This window comes from Moschus berezovskii, chromosome 23 (genome assembly GCF_049115385.1).
Source record: "Moschus berezovskii isolate FMDL1 chromosome 23, NW_MosBer_1.0, whole genome shotgun sequence".
Taxonomy (NCBI): domain Eukaryota; kingdom Metazoa; phylum Chordata; class Mammalia; order Artiodactyla; family Moschidae; genus Moschus; species Moschus berezovskii.
Window position 1 is genome coordinate 51,402,853 of NC_142482.1, and position 19,951 is coordinate 51,422,803.

At 45.1% G+C, this 19,951-nt stretch overlaps 1 protein-coding gene across 9 annotated transcripts in view; it reads left to right on the top strand.

Moving 5' to 3' along the window:
• Positions 1-13,518: 13,518 nt before the first annotated feature.
• ATXN1 (ataxin 1) overlaps positions 13,519-19,951 on the top strand; it is a 412,658-nt gene continuing 406,225 nt past the window's right edge. For 7 of the 9 annotated variants that reach the window (XM_088831365.1, XM_088831363.1, XM_088831364.1 and 4 more), the window contains exons 1-2: positions 13,519-13,653; positions 14,514-14,663. The gene's annotated coding sequence lies outside the window, so the exon portion shown is untranslated. Of the gene's footprint in view, positions 13,654-14,513; positions 14,664-15,689; positions 15,895-19,951 lie in introns of those variants that run through there. The other 2 variants (XM_088831366.1, XM_055406903.2) reach the window with 1 other exon arrangement.

Genomic DNA, 19,951 nt, shown 5'->3' on the forward strand with positions numbered 1-19,951 from the left:
ACCCACTCTAGTGATCTGGCCTGGAGAATTCCATGGACAGAGGAGCCGGGCGGGGTACAGTCCATGGGGTCACAAAGAACCATACACGACTGAAGTGACTTAGCCCACACGCACACCTCTCTCTTCAGTTAAGGCCAGGAGAAATTCTTAGGCCAGAAAGGCTCAGGGTGGGAAGTTATTGTATTAAGACTATTCTCTTTTGCCAATGCTTCTTAATGCTTGTGTACCAGTCTTCCTTGCTATTTCATGAACAGAGGATCCCAGCTGGGCCAAATTGTGTGACAGCTATATAATCGAGATACAGACCCCAGGAGCTTAGAACAAAAATTAACCCAAAATATTTAAACTTTAAACCTTAGCTATAAAGAATATCTACAAACATTCACAGACCAGTCAGAGAGTCTATCCTCTTACCTTACAAGAACTCAAGAGGGAAGATTACTATGAGAAAGGTCTTCTAGAATTGGACTTTGCTTATCACGGAAATGTCCGTGGGTGCTAAAACAGAACACACATTGAACTGAGAAATAGATGTCTTGGGTTCCAGAACTGAATTTGCCACCAACCAGTATAATCTCTGCCAATTTCTTGCAACTCTTTGGCGGAGATTCCTGTCTATAAAATGAAAGAAAAAAAACTGAACTAGATTCTGTAAGGATCCTTCCAGGTCTAGTACTTGTGTAAGTTATATTTCTAGACCATGATTAAGTGATAGCTCACCCTCTCCCCATTATTCCACATCCACATTTTCTTTCTTGCTGATGCACTGAGAGATGGTGTTGGGATTGGGAACCTAACTCATTTCCCAGTACCCATCTCAGGTCACTTCTTAGATGCAAAGTCAATTGAATATGCTTTAACATCCTATCTCCCTAGGTTCCTTTCAGAGAAATCCGTTATCATATTTGGTCCTTTTTCTGGCATTAGAATCCCTGTGATGTTCTATGGGAACACTAGGTCAAAACAAAAAGTATGAGAAAGGCCAGGTTTAGGGCTGCAGGCTGCCATATGTGTTTGTGATGTTCCCTGGAAGACTCAGAATCCTTAAATAAATGCACTGCACTCCTTTTAACCTTTGGGAGTTACCAAGTAGATCATGTCAGTGTTTAATAATTGTAACTAGAGCTTGGAGGACACTTTGAAATAGTGTGTTTTAAAACGTCATCAGCGAGGCCTGACATGTGAGAGACTCTTCCTGCACCAAGAACTACAGCGGATGCCACATGGAAGAGCTGCAAACTGGGAGCAAATCCACTCCATCCTACTATGAGCCCTTCCTGTTTTGTCAGCCAGCATGGTTTCCTAAATCTCAAATTGCAGCCGAACTGTTCTGCAATTCCATGGCTAGCTATTTCTGGAGCCTAACACAGCAGGACAAATGTGTACAAGTCCACACAGTATGACAGAAGAATTAAAAATGTATTTACCATCTGTTGGTAGTTTCCTTGTGGGGCTCTTTTCCTCTCCTGCAGCCATGAATAGGGTCTTCTTACCTCCTCCCATCCTCAAAGAACAGAGTTCTGTCCTCAGATCTTTGGATGAAGGGCTTTTTTCTTCCCTCTTTTAAATTTCCCAGACTGTTGAACTCTGGAAGTATTTCAGCTCCTAGGATCGTTTCCTGCAAATATAAAGTGGAGTGAGTCTGTGAACAGGTGGTAGTGTTTTATATGCCTTTGTGTGCCCAGGTTACTTTCAGATCCTGGCCTTGAGTTCTGGTGACAGTGGCCTTTGGGAAGTTCAAGAGTAGAACAAGAGAAGTCAAACACAGTTCTCCTGAAAGGAAATTAAATCCTTCAGTTAGGCTTGGAAACTCATGTGGGCCCTTTACAATCTATTTAGACCTGACTATGATGGGATATGTCAGATTCCAGACAAAACTTCTGAGAGGAAAGGGTCCTCAGAATGTGACCGTGGACTTCAAGTGAGAGTCATGGCAGCCATGAAGCAGTGTGGATAAAAATCATAAGCTGGAGTATAGTTTGGTAAGTTGGGAAACCAGTTAGGTTGCTTTGAAGCCACTTGGCTTGAAGCCACTCAGTCCTCAATGAGCATCACTAGTTTTAATTTCTGGGACATATATTATTCACTCAAAAATAAAATCTATAGAGAGTAGTACTAAAAATGTTGTTTTAGCCAAAATAATTACAATGCAGTGTTACGACTCCACTTGGCCTATATCATTCAGGTAATGACTTGATAAAAACTCTCAGGCTGTGTAAGTGGATAGCTTCCCACCTTGAAATCAGTGCTAGGTGAGCTTGGACCTTGGGTTCAGTTCAGTTCAGTCGCTCAGTCGTGTCCGACTCTCCGTGACCCCATGAATCACAGCACGCCAGGCCTCCCTGTCCATCACCAACTCCCGGAGTTCACTCAAACTCATGTCCATCGAGTCAGTGATGCCATCCAGCCATCTCATTCTCTGTCGTCCCCGTCTCCTCCTGCCCCCAATCCCTCCCAGCATCAGAGTCTTCTCCAGTGAGTCAACTCGTCGCATGAGGTGGCCAAAGTATTGGAGTTTCAGCTTTAGCATTAGTGCTTCCAATGAACACCCAGGATTGATCTTTAGAATGGACTGGTTGGATCTCCTTGCAGTCCAAGGGACTCTCAAGAGTCTTCTCCAGCACCACAGTTCAAAAGCATCAATTCTTCGGCGATCAGCTTTCTTCACAGTCCAACTCTCACATCCATACATGACCATTGGAAAAACCATAGCCTTGACTAGATGGACCTTTGCTGGCAAAGTAATGTCTCTGCTTTTTAATATACTATCTAGGTTGGTCATACCTTTCCTTCCAAGGAGCAAGGACCTTGGGTAGGTCCTTTAAACTGCCAGCCTCAGTTTAATCATCTAAGAAATGGGAAGCATGATCTCAACTTCACTGGACTGCGGTAGGGATTTAGATGAAATGACATCTGCCAAGTTCTCACCACGTTGCCTGGCACAGAATAACAGGTTGATAAATGGTAGCTTTTAGCAGTTATTATTGAAAGCTGTCGTTATGCTTTTTCTGTTTTTCCTCAAAACTTGCTGTCAGGTTTGTACATTGTCTTCAATTCTGGTTTCAAATTTTGTTTTTAAAAAGTCCTTCACAAATCTGAGCCTGAATATGAATTCAGCTCTTTTTGACTCAGTCTTAATAGGTGTACCAGATACAATTAAGTCAAAGATCAAGTAAATAGAACATGTGGACACAATGAGTTGGTTTTGGATTAGCTTTTAATGAGGGAATCATTGTGTTAGAACTTAAAACTCTGTACATAGTAGGTCCTGAAAAATATTACTGACTCATTAATTCATTTAAATGGTTGATAAATCTTTAGCAGGTGTCTGTCGTGTGCCAAGGACTGTTCTAGAAATTTGGGGTTTGTCTGTGAATACAACAGATAAAACCTCTGCTCTCGACAAAAAATAAATAAAGGAAATGACTCCGAATGTTCTAAGCAACACATCGATGGAATAACAGAGCAAAGTGGATCAGGAAAGTCAGGGGTACAGTTTTAAGTAGGGTGGTCAGAATAGGCTTTGCTGGGAGGTTTTTAATTTCCTAAGCAAAAAGGCTGAAAAAAGTGATGGAGTGAGCCATGTGGATATTCAGGGAAAAGCATTCCAAGCCAAAGGACCAGCAAGTAGGAAAGGCCCAGAGGCAAGGGAGCATCTGGCTTGTTTGGGGCCGGAGCTGTGGGGCTGAGGAGGAGAGACAGAGGCAGGGGATCTGAAAGACAGAGGGCATCCCGACGGTGTGCGACCTCGGAGGTCATGGGAGGACTTTGACCTTGACTCCGGGCGGAAGAGTGACATTTCACGTGCTTCCGAGCAGAGCTGTGGCATCACCTCATGCAGACGTCCCAGTCAGGCCTGAGGCCGACACGGTGGAAGCAGAGAGAGGATTTAGGAGTTCAGTCCGAACGTCGGGATGAAGGGTGGTGGTGGTTCCGCTCCAGCGGCAGCAGCCCAGGTGGTGAGAAATGGTCCGGATACATTTTTAGAGGGTAAAAATTTCATTTGGGGGCAGATTGGATGTGGGGGTGTGAAAGAGAGGAGTCAAGGTGCTTCTTGGCCTGAGCCCTTGGAAGGACGGAGCTGCCATTTCCTGAGATGAGTGTGCAAAGACTGTATTATCCATCTCATGGAGACTCTGAGAACAGACACCTAGGGATTCTAGTCTCTGGTGGAAGGCCTCCCTCCACCTGCTGGGGGAAGCCGCTTGAAGCCAATGAGTTCCCCGGGTGTGCTTTTGAAAGATGGGACTCAGAAAGACTGAGTTTTTCCTAAGCACTTTTATAAGACTCAAATGAACAGTTTACAAAAAGGGCAGCAGTTTTGGGGGTCGTATTTCCTCCTCCATGCCAAACAATTAATCCAGTTTTTCCTCACCCCCTACTCCACACAGAAATACCGCTTCTTTTTCTTTTAAAGTTTTATCTATTTATTCTTAAAATATTTGTTTATTTGGCTGCCATCCGTCTCAGGGCTGCACACAGGATCTCCCATCTTCGTTGTGGCAGGCAGGATCTTTAGTTGCAACATGTGAACTCCTAGTTGCAGCATGCAGGATCTAGTTCCTTGACCAGGAATGGAACCCAGGTCTCCTGCATTGGGAGTGCGGAGGCTTAGTCACTGGACCACCAGGGAAGTCCCTGAAATGCCACTTCTCAAGAGGAGAGCTGCTGTGGCATCCTGTCACCAGGAGAGGGAGCCGAGGAGCCCTGGGAAGACCTTTGAGCTGTGGCCCAGTGTGGGAGGAGACAGGTCTGTCTCAGACCTCTGCAACCTCTGTTCCTGGGCCAGAAGCCAGGTGTTTCTGGGAGGATGGGGAGGTAGTTCTAGAACTCTCTTGCCAGCTTTCCTATTCCGCTGCAACTTTTGTTTATTGTTGTGGTCATGGCTAAAAGACCAAACGCACATCCAGAACCGATTACCGATGTGTATCTATACAGGAAAGACAGGGGCCATCTATGTAAATACAGACAAGAGAGAAGAATGCAACGCATCTGTTGCCATAGCTCTTGTAGAAACGGCGTCTGAATTTTCAGGGGGTTTGGTTAAAAAAAAAAAAATTGACTGGGTGGCTTCAAACAAATTTTTTCTCCCACAGTTCTGGAGACCAGAAGCCTAACGTCAAGGTGTCAGCAGGGCCCTGCTCCCTCTGAGGCTTTAATTAAGAAGAACCTTTCCTTGCTTTTTCTAGCTCTCCATGGTTGCTGGCCATTCTTGGCTTTCCTTGGCTGGGGGCAGCATAGCATCAGTCTCTGCCTCTGTCTTCATGTGGCCGGCTCCCCCTGCCCTGTGTCTCTCCTGTGACTCCTGTTCTTAGGAGGAGAGTAGCCATATTGGACTGGAGAAGGCAATGGCACCCCACTCCAGTAATCTTGCCTGGAAAATCCCATGGATGGAGGAGCCTGGTGGGCTGCAGTCCATGGGGTCACTAAGAGTTGGACACTACTGAGCGACTTCACTTTCACTTTTCACTTTCATGCATTGGAGAAGGAAATGGCAACCCACTCCAGTGTTCTTGCCTGGAGAATCCCAGGGACGGGGAGCCTGGTGGGCTGCTGTCTCTGGGGTTGCACAGAGTCGGACATGACTGAAGTGACTTAGCAGCAACAGCAATATTGGACATAGGGTCCACCCTAATCCAGTAAGACTTTATCTCAACTAATTACATCTGTGCATGCTAAATCACTTCACTCATGTGTGATTCTTTGGGACTCTATGGACTGTAGCCCACCAGGCTCCTCTGTCCATGGGATTCTCCAGGCAAGAATACTGGAGTGGGTTGCCATGCCTTCCTCCAGCAGATCTTCCCAACCCAGGGATGGAACCAGCGTCTCTGGTCTCTTCTGCATTGTAGGTGGGTTTTTTACCACTAGCGCCACCTATGTGCAGAGACTCTATTTCCAAATAAAGCTATACTCACTGCACTGGGGCCTAGATGTAACTCTCAGGGAACACAATTCAACCCACAACAATGGGAACTCTCACGGAGAACGACTAGTGGGGGTGCCACATAAACGGAGCATTAAAAGGAAAACAGTGACATGTGAAATTGTAAGTGGAGGTCAGACGGGTTTGGGAGTAACAGGAAATATTAGATAAGAGACGCTCTCATTTAGGAGACTCTTTCCATCTGTGCTTACGGCCCTGATTTTTTTCTTTTCTGTCAGAGTTAAAAAAAAATTGTATAAATAAAAGGAATAAGAAAATAGCACTTCGCTGACTCACACATTGGGCAGAGCCACAAACTCTTGTGATAATCAGGAAAGACTTCGCAGAAATGTTGGTGCTTGAGCTGGATCCTGGAGGATGGGAATAAAATTGCTCTGCAAAGAAGGGCTTCCCAGGTAGGGAGAAAGTATATGGAAAAGCACAATGTTATTTTGGCAATCCACCCTTTATGCCCTAAGTAGGGTGAAGAGTCTCTAAAAGCAAGTCTGCTATTAATCTCTGTTACTAAGAAATGGTATTAAAGAAAGCAAGGGGCAGAGATGTTTCTGGTTTTGATAAATGCACAAATCAGCACACAGTAACCTGTAAGAATACTAGGATCATCTCTAAGGCGGAGTTGGTTCTTGGACACACTTGCCAAAGCACAAATATGGAAACCCCGCCCTCAGCCAGATCTGAAGAAATCAAAAGGCTGATGTGGTATAAATTCCTCTGCCCTGATTGCATAAAGGAGATGTGCCAACATTTTTTTCTCTGATATATTCCTTTCTGCACAGAGAGCTGAACTGGGTTCTTAAAAACCTGATCGTGAACTGAGATAGGCAATTCTGAATCACCACCAGGATCTAGGAAAATTAACTCCTCACTGATCTTCCTAGATGAAGCTCCCAAGCTCGCTGCCTCTCAGATCAGCACCGGGATCTGGCGAAATTTCTGCCACAGAGCAACTCCCTTTTTTGGCATAAGAATGTACAGGATGCCAGTAAAGTTCACGCTGGGTCATCGAAGTCTCTTTAAATGCGCGATGATTCATTGCTGGGGGTGGGGGCGAGAGGAGTGAGGGGGAAGGAAGTGCTGAGCTGAGAGGCGGGGCGAAGTCATTATGAAATTGACTGCAGAAAAGCTGGCGCTGGGAGTGCTGGGGTCACATGGTCTTACTATTGGTACTTCAGCTACAAGTTTTAAACCAGAGGTGGGGGAGGGGTTGCGAAGCATCACCTTGAAGCTTGATCGGCTTTCAGAGGAGATGCTTCCGTTGATGGCTGGCATGTTGATTAGAATTACAATGGTGGTATTAATTTCTCTTTTTATCTGACAAAAAAGGAAACGTTCTCCCATGACAGTATGGCTAGCAGAATAAAAATCTGGCTGTAAGTGCACCGTTTGTCTTTTTCTACTTGATTTACTCGCATTCTAGCTGACAGGGTCTTCCACTCTGTGCATTCACTTTGTACTTAAAAAGGGATTGTTTGTAATTTACAGTTGAAGCCTGAGTGCTATTAGTCTGCTCGGTCAGAGAGCATGGATAGCAGGAGCAATCGCTCCATGGCAGTGCCAGGGCACAAAGCAAATTTGGATCTTCAGTCATCAGTCTTGAGAGCTCCCCAAAGTTACCCAGCAGTTACACTGTGGAGCGGCCCTGAGGCTCAGGGCTTCTGCAAATAACAAACTGCCTGACAAACCCTGCTTTTCTAGTTGTTTATGTCAAAAGGCAAAAGTTTGCCAATACATTTTTCTCTGACTCTTCCTCTTTGGGGTAAACTTGGTAAATTCCTCATAAAATAATTGTCTTAAACTCTGACCTGCATTTGGATCAGCTTTTCCTAGCCGAAACTGACTCAAGAAAAACAAGCTCTCGGTGAGAGCTTATAGCTATGTATTTTAGTGTCTTGAAGTTAGAATAACAATTTGATTGCTACTGTTGTTCCTGATCTTAGTTTGAAGGCACCCCAAGCTTTACCCTCACAACCCATCAACTGCCTTTGTCTTAAATGTAAACAATGGTGGCTTTGGGCTTTGGTTTTAATTTGGAAAATGTATTTCTTTTGAGGAAACAAAATGCCAAGTTGTTAATGACGTGCTTTTAATAGATTTCCAAATGCTCCTGGCCAATACTGAGCAAAGTTCAACTCACTCATTCTGAGCCTTAAAATGTTCATTTTAATTTCATGTAAGAAGAGCTATGGTCTATAGATGCATAAAACCACAAATTCTGTTATTTCATAAGTCACTGCAGTACATTCAATGTTGATAAGTTATATTGATGAAAATGTATCTAGGTCTTGCTTGCAAAATAAATGGTAATGGTTAAAATTCATCTCATTTCCTTTTGACATGTCCTCTTGTACTAAATATATTAGAAATTGTTAAAAAAAAAAAACACCACAGATTTCCTTTTGGCTTTGATTTGTTTTCTAGTGAAGCAGTAACTATATACTTTTCATTATCCACGCCTAAAGCGATTTCTTATTAAAAGATGTCACCCTCAACCATTCAGCTGTCACTCCAGAAAGTGTGTGCTTTCTAAAACAGAGAACAAGTTTTCCATCAGCTTCCCAGGGTGGCAAAGTATCTGAGGCCTGTCCCTACCCCACCCCGAGAGATTGACTCTTAACAAATTTTTAGTCCAACATAAAGCCTAACAAATTTTTGTTTTGCTGGCCCATAGCATATCTACCAGCATTATGCCTTTACCAACAGCTTACTCTTAGAGATCATTTTAATAAGGGGTAGAGTCCATATTGGGCATCCCAGGTAACTCAGTTGGTAAAGAATCTGCCTGCAGTGCAGGAGACCTGGGTTCAATCCCTGGGTCAGGAAGATCCTCTGGAGAAAGGAATGGCAATCCACTCCAGTATTCTTGCCTGGAGAATTCCACGGAAAGGGGAGCCTGGCAGGCTACAGTTCACGGGGTCCCAAAGAGTCAGACATGACTGAGTGACTAACACTCACTTTTCAAGGTCAGTGTTATACACTGCAAGGGGGGAATCTCAGGAAGGTAGAAAAGTAACCAAATTGCCTACTACATTACTGCAATAAGGTCTCCAATTATGGTTCTTAGAACTAATTCCTACACCTCCCCAGCCCCACTCTCTTTACCAGTGCTGTCCATTAGAAACATAATGGATACACATCACTGTAAACCTTATAGTAATCACATTGAAATGTAAAAAGAAACAGGTAAGTTAATTTTAACACTATTTTAATTTAACCTAATATATGTAGAATATTTTCATTTTAACATTTAATCAATATAAAAATTGAGATACTATAGGATTTATGTGTATATATGTGCGTGTGTGTGTGTACATGTTCTAAGTCTTTAAAATCCAAGGTATATTTACAATTACAGCCCATCTTAAGTGCTTAATAATCATATTGGACGGTACAGACCTATGCTAAAGCACTTGTTTTTGTTTTCATTGTAGACAGAATCTTATTTAAAATTGCCTAATATGTGTACTATTAATTCATAAACTGTCAGAAGATGTTTAAACACAATGATTTTAATTTCACTCTTGACCATTGCTGATGTCACTTTCATTACCCAGAAGCCTGTGCTGCTACAGTTTGGTGGAGGGTCAAGAAAGCTGATTCAGAAGCATGTCCTTTAAGAGTCTCCATGCCAAGAAGAGAGCCCAGTGACTTCACTTTGGGTGTGGTGAGTTGACCTCAGAGTCTATTGTGTGAGTGGTTTTCACTTTTGTTTTTAGTTTATTTTACTTTTCTGGTCTCTCAGCTTTATTTGGAAGTGCAGTCTAAGGAAAGCAATTGGTTTTGTAAGCACGCTATGGTTTGCTCAGATTTTTAAATGATATATATAGGCTACCACTCTGCATATAATACCATAGTTAAAGAACTGTCAGTGTTCCCACTAACTTTGGGGGGTTTATTATACAACCATAACAAATTGCTGCAGGTTGAAATTTGGCAGATCTTTCTTTAGCCTGGAGGAAATTCTTTTTAACAATTTTTTAAGAAAAAGATAAATTAAATACTATTTAAATTTACTGTGTTTTTTTTTTTTTGGATAGGCAAGGATATCAGATAAAATATATGTTGATCGTTACATTTTGGTTGTTTTACAAATTTGAAATATTAATACTAGCTTTATAAATAACTTTGGCTAATGATTCACACAATTGCCCGACCCCCAACCAAATTTTCAATGATCCTAGTATTTGAGCTTTGTATTTGGAAGTCTGATCAATATACTGATTCTGAGAGGTACTGGAACTGTCAACTATGAATCTTTTAAGTTTCATCATGGTAAAAATAGACATTTTTCAAAAGATAAGATTTGTTTTGCTATGAGCTCCTTGCAGACGGAAATGTCTTACTCATCTTTATAGTCTCAGGGCCTAGTTATTGTAAATGCAAAATGAACGGCTGCTGGTAAATAAGTAATAAACACATAAAAACATAGCTTGAGAATGAAGACTGTCTCTGTTCATAAGTTTCTCATTTAAATATTCACTTATTAAATATTTACTGTCTAATAACTTTGAAAAATCTTAAAAACTGTTAAGAACATGTTGCTGGGTCTTCAACCTCTATGATTTCCCTCATTTCTGAACAAGTCAGTGGGTTACTGACTTGTTCATTAGTAACAAATTAATGACTTGTTCATCATTAAACAACTCAATACTGTTCAGGCATGAGCCAGTTCCAAAACATTTTAGAGGCTGAGCTTTATAGCCTGTCTCATCCGTCTCCCAGAAACACTGGAAGATGCAATGTGGAAGGGCTGTAAAAAGTATGAAAAGCTACATTGATATAATTGAAACATAAATGTATCCCACTGCAAACATATAGGGTAACCCCTTAAGATGACTGTGAAAGTAAACACACTGAGAAGTACCTCTCCTTTCAGCAACATATCAGATTCCAAATGAAGTGAACTTACCTGATATCATATTGAGTTAATTGATCCCAAGGTTTTTAGAGAAACAGGAGTGACTCTTACTTGCCTTACTCCGTGTTGTATATCTTTATTTTTCACAGCAAAAAAGATAAGGCATCTTTTTCAAGTATGACTATTGAGGCCCACTTCAAGAATTCAAGCCTGAAACTGTAGATAATTATATCTATATGCTACAGACTATTTAGCTTCCAGTCCGTTCTATTATTTAGTTGTTACAAGCTGCTGAGCCCTTTGTGTTTGCTTGTCTTTGAACTGTGTAAGAGGCTACTTCCAATGAAGACATATTCTACAATTAAAAAGCCCTTGCGATTTAGAGGGCCTGTACACTTGCTTTATTAAGCACTCTTGTGCTCCCTCTGCTGCCGTGAAGAAAACCTCCATGTCCAAGACCCTGGTATATTCCTTACAGAGTGTTCCCTTGGCAATGATGATGCAGATTTGTGCATAACTCAGGGCCCTTCTGAAATGCAGTACTGTTTGACCAAAGCATAGAATGTTAATGATTTTTCATTTGAAAAGTGCAAAGTAATAAAAGGGAAGGTAATAAATAGGAATACACTGAAGAATCAAGTTCCATGTTTGTGAACAAATTCATCTAGACAGAGCCCTGGAGTGTAGACAGGGTAATGCACTCAGGAATCACTGTGGGGTGGGGGTTGGGGTGGGGCGGGGATGTTAGTTACACTGCGATTCAGTAGGTCTGGGATGGAGCTCTCTGAATGTCTAAAAAGCTTCCAGATGCTGCTCTGAAGACTATCCTTTCAGAAGCACGATGTGATCTGTAATTATATGATATAAAATATACTTGATAGACCATTTTAAACCTTTAAAAGTAGACATTACCCTAACAGTCAAGTAGATAGGAGTGTTCAAGCAATGCAGAACACAGATCAGGAGGAAGAAGACTCAGCACGCCTTATTTTTCAATCTCTTTTAATTGCAAAGTTCAACTCATGCTGGCATGAATGTAGTACCAGGTTTATGAATAGAAGCATAGTACTACAGAGTGGCTTACTGGCTTCTTGAAAACCCTTCTTTCACTGAGTTTTTATTTGCTTGAGAAGGTATTGTTTTGAAAGAAATCAGGGCCAGCTGTGATTGTACCTTTCATATTTTGCCATCTGAAAATACAGCATTTCAGTACTTAAGGTAATGAAACTATATTGTGAGTATTATGTTTACCTTGGACCTTGCAGGAAGAAATAGTTACAGATTTTAATGGCAGATTATAGTTTTAACCTTAATGGCTAAGTAAGTAAATGACACAGTTCTTATTAATTGTTCTTACTGTTTGGGTAATAAACATATTTAGCTTCCTTGAGGGAACATTTAAATTAATTGACTAGCTGTAGCCTGAATTATGTGTTTTAATTTGTCTAAGGTTGTTATAATAACTGCTTGCATCAGTGTAATAATGAAAGTATTAGCTGTTTTCCTTTTTTTTTTTTACCTCAAATTGTCTAAATGTAAGGTGTCTAAAAATAGAGTGGAGGTGGATTGGACAGTCTGCAGATTAGGAGTTGGAATGAAAGCATCTCAGTTAAGCCAAAAACATGGCAACCAATATTTTCTGTTATAAAAATATTTTAGATGAATTTATATATTTTTTTTATGAAAGCTGTCTGAATCTGAAATGAAGAGCAGAAGTTCTCTTTTTATTCACAGGCCAGTAATACTGCTACCTGCCTGACAAAGCATAGGTCTTTTCCGTGCAGAGCCAACAGCTTCTGCTCCATTCAGAAACCAGCTTGGCCAATTCAGGAGAAAAGATATTATTACCTGGTTATGGTTATTAACCTTCACCTTGATAATGCTTGTCAAGGAACACAAGCCAGGCAGAGCCTTTTCAGGAAACTGATTTTAATTGTCCACTAGAGGCTGTAATGAGACCAACAATGTCACTTTAGACCAACCCGGGCTTTAAACTGTAACCATCATTGATTTTTAAGTGGAAAAAAAAAGTTGTAGAAAAGAGTAAACAGTAGTAGTTCTTTTAAAATAGCCATGTATATGTGCATGGTATTTCAAAATGTGAGAAGTATTTCCGGGGCACTACACCTTCCTAGTTAGGATGCTTCCTTTTATTTCTGCAGCACCTTGGCTGTACAATACAGTTGTTTAAAAGTTGACACATTTCTCTTGGTGATTCTGTATCCTGCTTCAGTTGGTGACTAACAGATCATAAGTAAATTAAGCCAGAAGATTTCTCAAATACAACTTGCAGTCAAGTGGAGACTTCCAGAGAGAAACTTACGTGGAGGGATCCTATTTCTAGCCATTTGGTTCGAAGCACCTGAAAAAGGTCAAATGTTGCCCCGACACCTACCGGCCTTCCAGAATTATCTGCAGCCAGGAGAACGCCGCCGCACTGAGCTCCCTGTAGCATGGCTGTGCCTTCTCCTCCTCCAGGCGGCACACCTGTTGGCCAGGTACCACCTGTCCAAAGAAGAGTCCTTCCCTTGCAGCTAATGCCTGGCGGTGGTACCCACGGAGGGACGGGTGGCGAGGAGCTGAGAACCGCACTTTAAAAATTGAGTCCAGAGGAAGTTCTTAGCGCGCGGATTCACGAGAACTGCCATCTAATGCTCGGTTTGCTTTCTCTATCTCCTACACTGGTTACCTCATTTCCGATGAAATTAATGATCCCGAATTAGCGGCGAGAGGAGTGCGCGGGTCGTCTACCCAGGCTCGAGCTGGGTAGTTCCGTGCTCCGAGCAGATTTCCGGACCTGCAGAAAGAGAAAGGAGAGCAGGTTGGTCACCAGCTTTCACAGGCAGGAAAGGTGAGGATGCACGTGAAGACGGGGGGTTGGGGGGGAGGACCCTTAAAACTTTCCTGAGTTGCACGCCAAGCTGATCCCCGCGGCTCGGTGGGCTGGGTTCCAAAACGCCGAGGCTAAACCGGTTTGAGGGTTAACGCTCCTGAAGGTCGAAGTCAGCCCTCTTAAGGCGCTTCTCCGCACGCCCGGGACGAAGGGAACGTCGGGATCGGAACCGGCCCACCTCTCCTTCACCGGAGGTGATTTCACGGGCTCCGGTTTGCAGCCCGGCACCCCTCGGAGAGTCCCTCCAGGGTGCCTGAGTCGCGCCCAGCCTGTGCCTTCACAACTCGATGCAGGGACCCGGGGAGGCGCGCGAGGACCGACCGGTCACCGCTCCAATTACCTCATCGCTTCAGCTCCCCGCCCCTTTCCCAAACCTGGAAGAACTGTCCCCTCCGGTCCTGGTCACCGCTCCCGCCCCGCGTCCCCCCCAACCCCACCGCGATCCCGAGCGGGTCTCGGGGAAACGCGCCCGCCTCCCCGGGGGGACTGCCGGGCCCCGAGATGCGCGCACCCAAGGGTTAAGGGCGCCGGCCGGCGGCCGCGCCGTGCGCTCGCGGTGCTCAGAGCGGCTCGCCCCGCCGCCCCGCTGGAGGGTGGCCCCCCAACCCCCCCCCGAAGTCGGATCCTTGAGCTGCGGCGGCGGCAGCCAACTGCTCCATATTTGGCTTCTATTACACATTTACATACTGGAGCGAGCAAGCGAGCGAGCGCGAGAGAGCGCGAGGGAGGGCGGGCGGAGGGAGGAGGGAGGAGGGAGGGGAGGAGGGGGGAGGAGGAGGAGAGAGCAGAGTATACCGCAGACATCATTTCTACTACAGTGGCGGAGCCGTACAGGACCTGTTTCACTGCAGGGGGATCCAAAACAAGCCCCGTGGAGCAGCAGCCAGAGCTACAGCAGCCGCAAGACACTGTTTCTCTCCCTCTGCCCCCCCTTCCCCACGCAACCCCAGATCCATTTACACTTTACAGTAAGTGGCTATTTTTTTTTCTCCTCTGATTCTTTCTCTCCCCCCTCCCCCCATCTCCTTCTCCCCTGATTTAGATCAAGACCCCCCCCCCCCGACCCCGCTCTCCCGAGAGGGGCAAAAGCAACAACCAGCAAACAAACCCCAAACCCCATTCGGCGGCACGGAAAACAGCTGGAAGAGGAGCGAAGGAAATCGACGCGTCGTGTTGTGTTGTGTGTGTGTGTGTGTGTGTGTGTGTGTGTGTGTGTACATACACCCTTCCCCGGCTCCAGCCTCCCGGGCCGACATCCTCAGCTGTGGGCGCTGAGGCCACCGGCAGGGGGGTGGTGTGCAGGGACCGGGTGGGCGCCCGCCGGGCGAGGGGGCGCGCCCGGGCGGGGGGCGCGGGCGGGCCGGGAGATCCGCGGCGGCTCCCCACTACGGCGGCTGCCGGTCCGATCACCAGTGGGGAGAGCCGTGTCCTCTTCCCAGGAGGTGGCGTAGGGGGGAAGCGGCGGCCGGGGGTCGCGCTGCCCCCTCCTCACTCCTCTCTTCGCAGAGGGCGGCGAGAGCGAGCGGATCTGGAAAAGGGCTGGCTTTACCGCGGGGGCCGCCTGGCCCCGGAGCCCCCGGGGCGGGGGTCTCCCCGACGAGGCCGGCCTGGGCCGGCGCGCGACTGCGGACCAGGAGGGTCTGCGCCCGCGACCGGGCCGGGACTTTGCGCGCGCCGCCGGGCAGTGGGATCGCGGGGGGCACCGAGGGAGGTGGGCGCGGGGGGAACGGGCGCGCGGTGCCGGGAGCGCGGCCGGAGTGGCGGTGGCGGCCCGGGCGGCTGCTGCCGCCGCCGCCACCGCCCTGTTGGTACGGCCGCTTCCTGATCATGTGCAGCCGCCGCCGCCGCCCGGAACCGGGAGCCCGCGAGCGCCCCAGCCCGGGCCGGCGCCCCCGCCAGCGCCCGCGGCCGGAGCCGGGAAGCCGCGGCAGGCGCTGCCCTGCCCGCGCCGGGAGTGAGCGGCTGCGCGGCTGCTGGGAGGGTGAATGAAGCCGGGAGGAGGGGAGCGGGGAGGCGGCGGCGGCGGAGGAGGCGCTGCGGGCGCTGGGATGCGCCCGGAGCCCCGCTGCTCGCTCACTCGGGCCGGGCCGGAGACTCCGCCACTCCCGCGGCCGCCGCCGCCTCCTACGTGGTTCCAGCGCTGCGCGCAGGCCGGTCCCGCAGGGGGCAGGGCAGGGGGCCGGCCGGGCGGAGCGAGAGGTGAGGCGGCGGCGGAGCGCGGCGTGAGTGTGTGAGTGCGTGTGTGTGCGTGTGTGTGTGTGTGCGCGCCCGCGGGGGAGGGGGCTGCCGGGCCAAGGCGGTGGGGAGGGGGCCCCGCCGCGGCCGCTCGGCTGACTCCGCAGCGCCCTGACCCCGCCTCGGCCACCCCCGCCCTCAGGCCGCCTTCCTAAACTCCGCGGCTGGTGCTTTCATTTTATTTCAGACCACGTAGGGGGCTGACTGGAAGCGGTGGAACAATTCAGGTTTTCTAGGGAGATTGAGCAAGAACCTTAGTGGGGGGTGGAAGTAGGGTGGTGGTGGAGATCCTGCCAGAAAGCAAACAACAACAAAAAATCAGTTTCTAAGGACTAGTGGGGTTCAGTTCAATCCCGTGGCTGCTCTGTTTTGTTTTGCTTTCTTGGTATATAATCCTACAGATAAGAGGGTAATATAAATACTTCGAGAGATTGGGAAATTGCTGAAGAGTAGTAAGGGCACACACACACACACAGAGAGAAAGCCAGTCGGAAGCTGGTTATATAATGCGCGATGTGGCTAAGGAGAATGGCAAGCTATTTTTATTTTGTTTACCGTATGCTGTGCAGTAGGGACTCCTCCAAACTGGTTCTGTCCCCGAAGAGATTCTTAGCGTCCCTGTGAGAGCCACAGGATACAATTAGCAAAATTAGAAGACCCTATTACACCCACAGAATAAAAACTAATGGCTTAGAGTGGCATGCTCCTTGCACATCCTGGCGCTTGCACGGGAATGTGTGTATGCAAATAAGTTCTCCTTTGGCAATCTCGTAGTCACATCTCAATGACATTTGTGTTTTATAATGCAGGCTGTTCTTAATATTTAAACATCGTTACATATCGCTCGCAGCAGCGGGTACTTGATGGGTTATTTTTAGGCACAGCTAGTTACTTTTTCGATCCTGTTAGCTAAGCCATCTCATTTAGGTTTCTGAGGAACCCTGCAGTTCCTGAAAGTCCCCGTCTTAAGCCCACCTTGTGGTTTATTTGGTGGGTGAAGGTAGTTTGACACTTGAGCTTTTTTTGGAATGGAGCGTCTGCCTGACGAAACCACCAGAGAGAAGGATGAGAAAACCCTGCACATGAACTCTTGGAAAGGGATTGCACTGTCAGGGCTAATGCTATGGCATTTAATCTCCTCTGATTGCCCTCTAACTGTGCCTGCATCAGTCAATATTTTAGCAGCTCCACAGATAAATGGGCTTGAGTGCCACCTTCTACAGAAAGCAGAGGTCGAAGGGCTCCCCTGAACCTTCCGCCTGCCTGCCTTTCTCATCTCGTAGATACCTGTCAGCGGGTGTAGGTTTTCGGTGCACTTACTCCATCCCTGATCACTCATGTAATTAGATCAGGCTGCCATGGCAACAGACAGTGTTCTCCCGTCCATTCAGGTGGGTTTGTCTGTGCCTGGACTACTCCCAAGTGTTTGATGTACAGCATTTGTGCTGCCCCAACCAGATGAGAGACTGTTTACTATTTCAGCCGCATCTTCTTTTTGTCACTTCGGATGGGAGACGCTGAGTGAGGCTGCTAGCTACTCAACTTTTACAAAGGAGACCAACACGCTGTGCTTACTGGGCGCAGTATGTAAATGCATCTCCCCAGACGGTGAAAGGAGCCTGACAATCCTGTTTGTGAACACATCAACAAGTATTTGGTACTTGCTAGAAACCTTTCAGAGCTGAGGAAAGCAACCTTTCTCTTGCAGTCTGTCTGGTGCCTTTGGCCTTGCAGGCACTTAACCCTTTCAAGTGCAAAAGAACTCATCCTTTAGAACCCAAGCTGCCAATAGCGGGGTTTTCTAAAGGATTTATTCAGCGGAAGTAATTTACTTGAGAAGGGTATCCCCGTTGTCATATTTAAAAACTTTATGGCCATCTTAATGACAAAAAAAATGCTGCTTGCAGTAGGCAGTCATTCTGAATGTATTCATTCTTAACTTGGATTTCTTGGCCAGGATCCTTACCTTGGAGGTAGTAAGTTAAAAGGTTTTTGTCTCAGGTAAGAGATGATACAGGCCTTTAGCTGGTAGACTGATGATGTTTGGTGCTTTTGCACAGTAATTTGTACTCTATTTGGGGATAAAATTTAATGAGCATTTAATAACTTAATGAACAACATTCTGCTCTTTGCATTAGGCGACCACCTTAATAAGCCTGCTATGCAAAGAAAAATAATACTGTTGGGGAAAAAAAGGAAAGTAGCTTTGGTTGCTGAAGCTCTGTGTTGTTCAGGCAGTCCAAATAAGAGGGAGTATTTTAATAACTCTGATATTTGAAAGAAAAAATAATTGAGAATAATAATGTCTGGATGTCTGTGTGACCCTGCTAGTCAGTTTACAGTTTTACAACCCCATAGCTAAACTGGTAAATCCTTTTTTTTTTTTTTAACCTCTGGGGCCTGGATTGAGAGAGCTACTCAGTGTTTCTCACAGAGGGCTTATGAATTTCTACCCTTTAGTGAGTCTATGCAGTTGGTAACATGATTGCGACCTGCTCAGATCAAGTGTTGCTGTGTTTAAAGCAAGCCATTGTTTCTAGGAGGTAAATAGATGGGAGAGGCAAGGATATAAAATGAAGCACAGAAGTTTGTTTTACACAACACCTTGGAGGTTCTGAATTACATTTTACTATGTACAGAAAAACACTTTACTGGCAGCCAAATGTGAACGTGTATTTTTGAGTGCACAAATAAATTTGTGTTAAAATAAGTATGAAAAATGTACTTGATTGGGAACTGTTAAAATCGGTATCTTCCCCTTCCCTTCCGGATTTTGTTTTAAGAGGGTTTGATAAACAAGTGATATTTAATCAGAAATATTATAACTAGGCTTCCTGGCCTCTAAATTGTCTCTTACTCTTGCAAATAGATTCAAGAACAGCTCTTCAGCCATCAGACTGTACATGTAGCTGGCCTTGCTGAATCAGTAAACCTAACTCAGTTGTCTGGGAGTCCCAGGAAAGGCCAGCCTTAAGAGCTTATTAAAATATTAATAAACATGCTTCTGTGACTTCTTGTTTTGTTGTCATTACAGAGTTTGATTCATATTCTTTTTGTATAATGTGCCTTTATTTTTTTTCCATTCTGAAATGTCAAGTGGATTTTCTGTTTGCACTTACCTTGAATGACAGTTTTTGATGACTAACGCATGGTAACACCGGCTCATTTTGTTTCCTATGAGAAGTTAGTCAATAAACATGTTTTTACTAAAAGCCTGAAATTTAGCGAAGGTAGGAGTGAATGTTAATTCTTTAAACTATAGTTGTCTGCAAGTAACACATAGTTTCGATTCTGAAAAGCTTAAATACGTGCATGTAAGATGACATAGTGCAGCAAGACAGAATATTATTTTTATGGGGAGACAGATGATTTGATTTCCATTGCTTTATATCTTTTGATATGTGCAGCTTAACTGCTTCAAAGAGCAGATTTAGTTCTGCTTATACTTCCCAGCTTATCAGAAGCAGGCTCTCCTTATTTTGTGAAAAGCATCGAAAATAAGAAATCATAGAAATCCCAAAAGAAATAATAATTTCTGTTCTAAGGCGTTCCACACAGGACTGCCCTTTTTTAAAGAAAGAATTTTGTAGTCCTCAATTATGCTGTTCAAATTTTAATTTCATTTAATTCAGTTTAATAAAATACACATTCAAAATTTCTTTAAGAGGTGATAAGTGTATACTCTGTGCTGGTTTTGAGAGAATATTTTCAAATGTTGACTGAAAGAGTTGTAATTGGATCAAGGTTTTAAAAATATGTAAATGCTTAAAATTCCAGGAGTAATAAAAAGGCTTAGGTAAATAATCTTTAATGGTAGAAACAGTTTTCAGAAATTTCTTTCTTATTGCATAATTTATGTATCTTTGTCTTTATCGGTGTAGTAGTATATTTTATAATCATTATAAATCTGAACTTTTCAGGCTAATGCACTATAAATACGTGTACTACCTATTACCACCTCAACTAAAACATGTTTAGAAGTATTAAAGACAAAAAAGCAACAAGCATTATATTCTCTTTG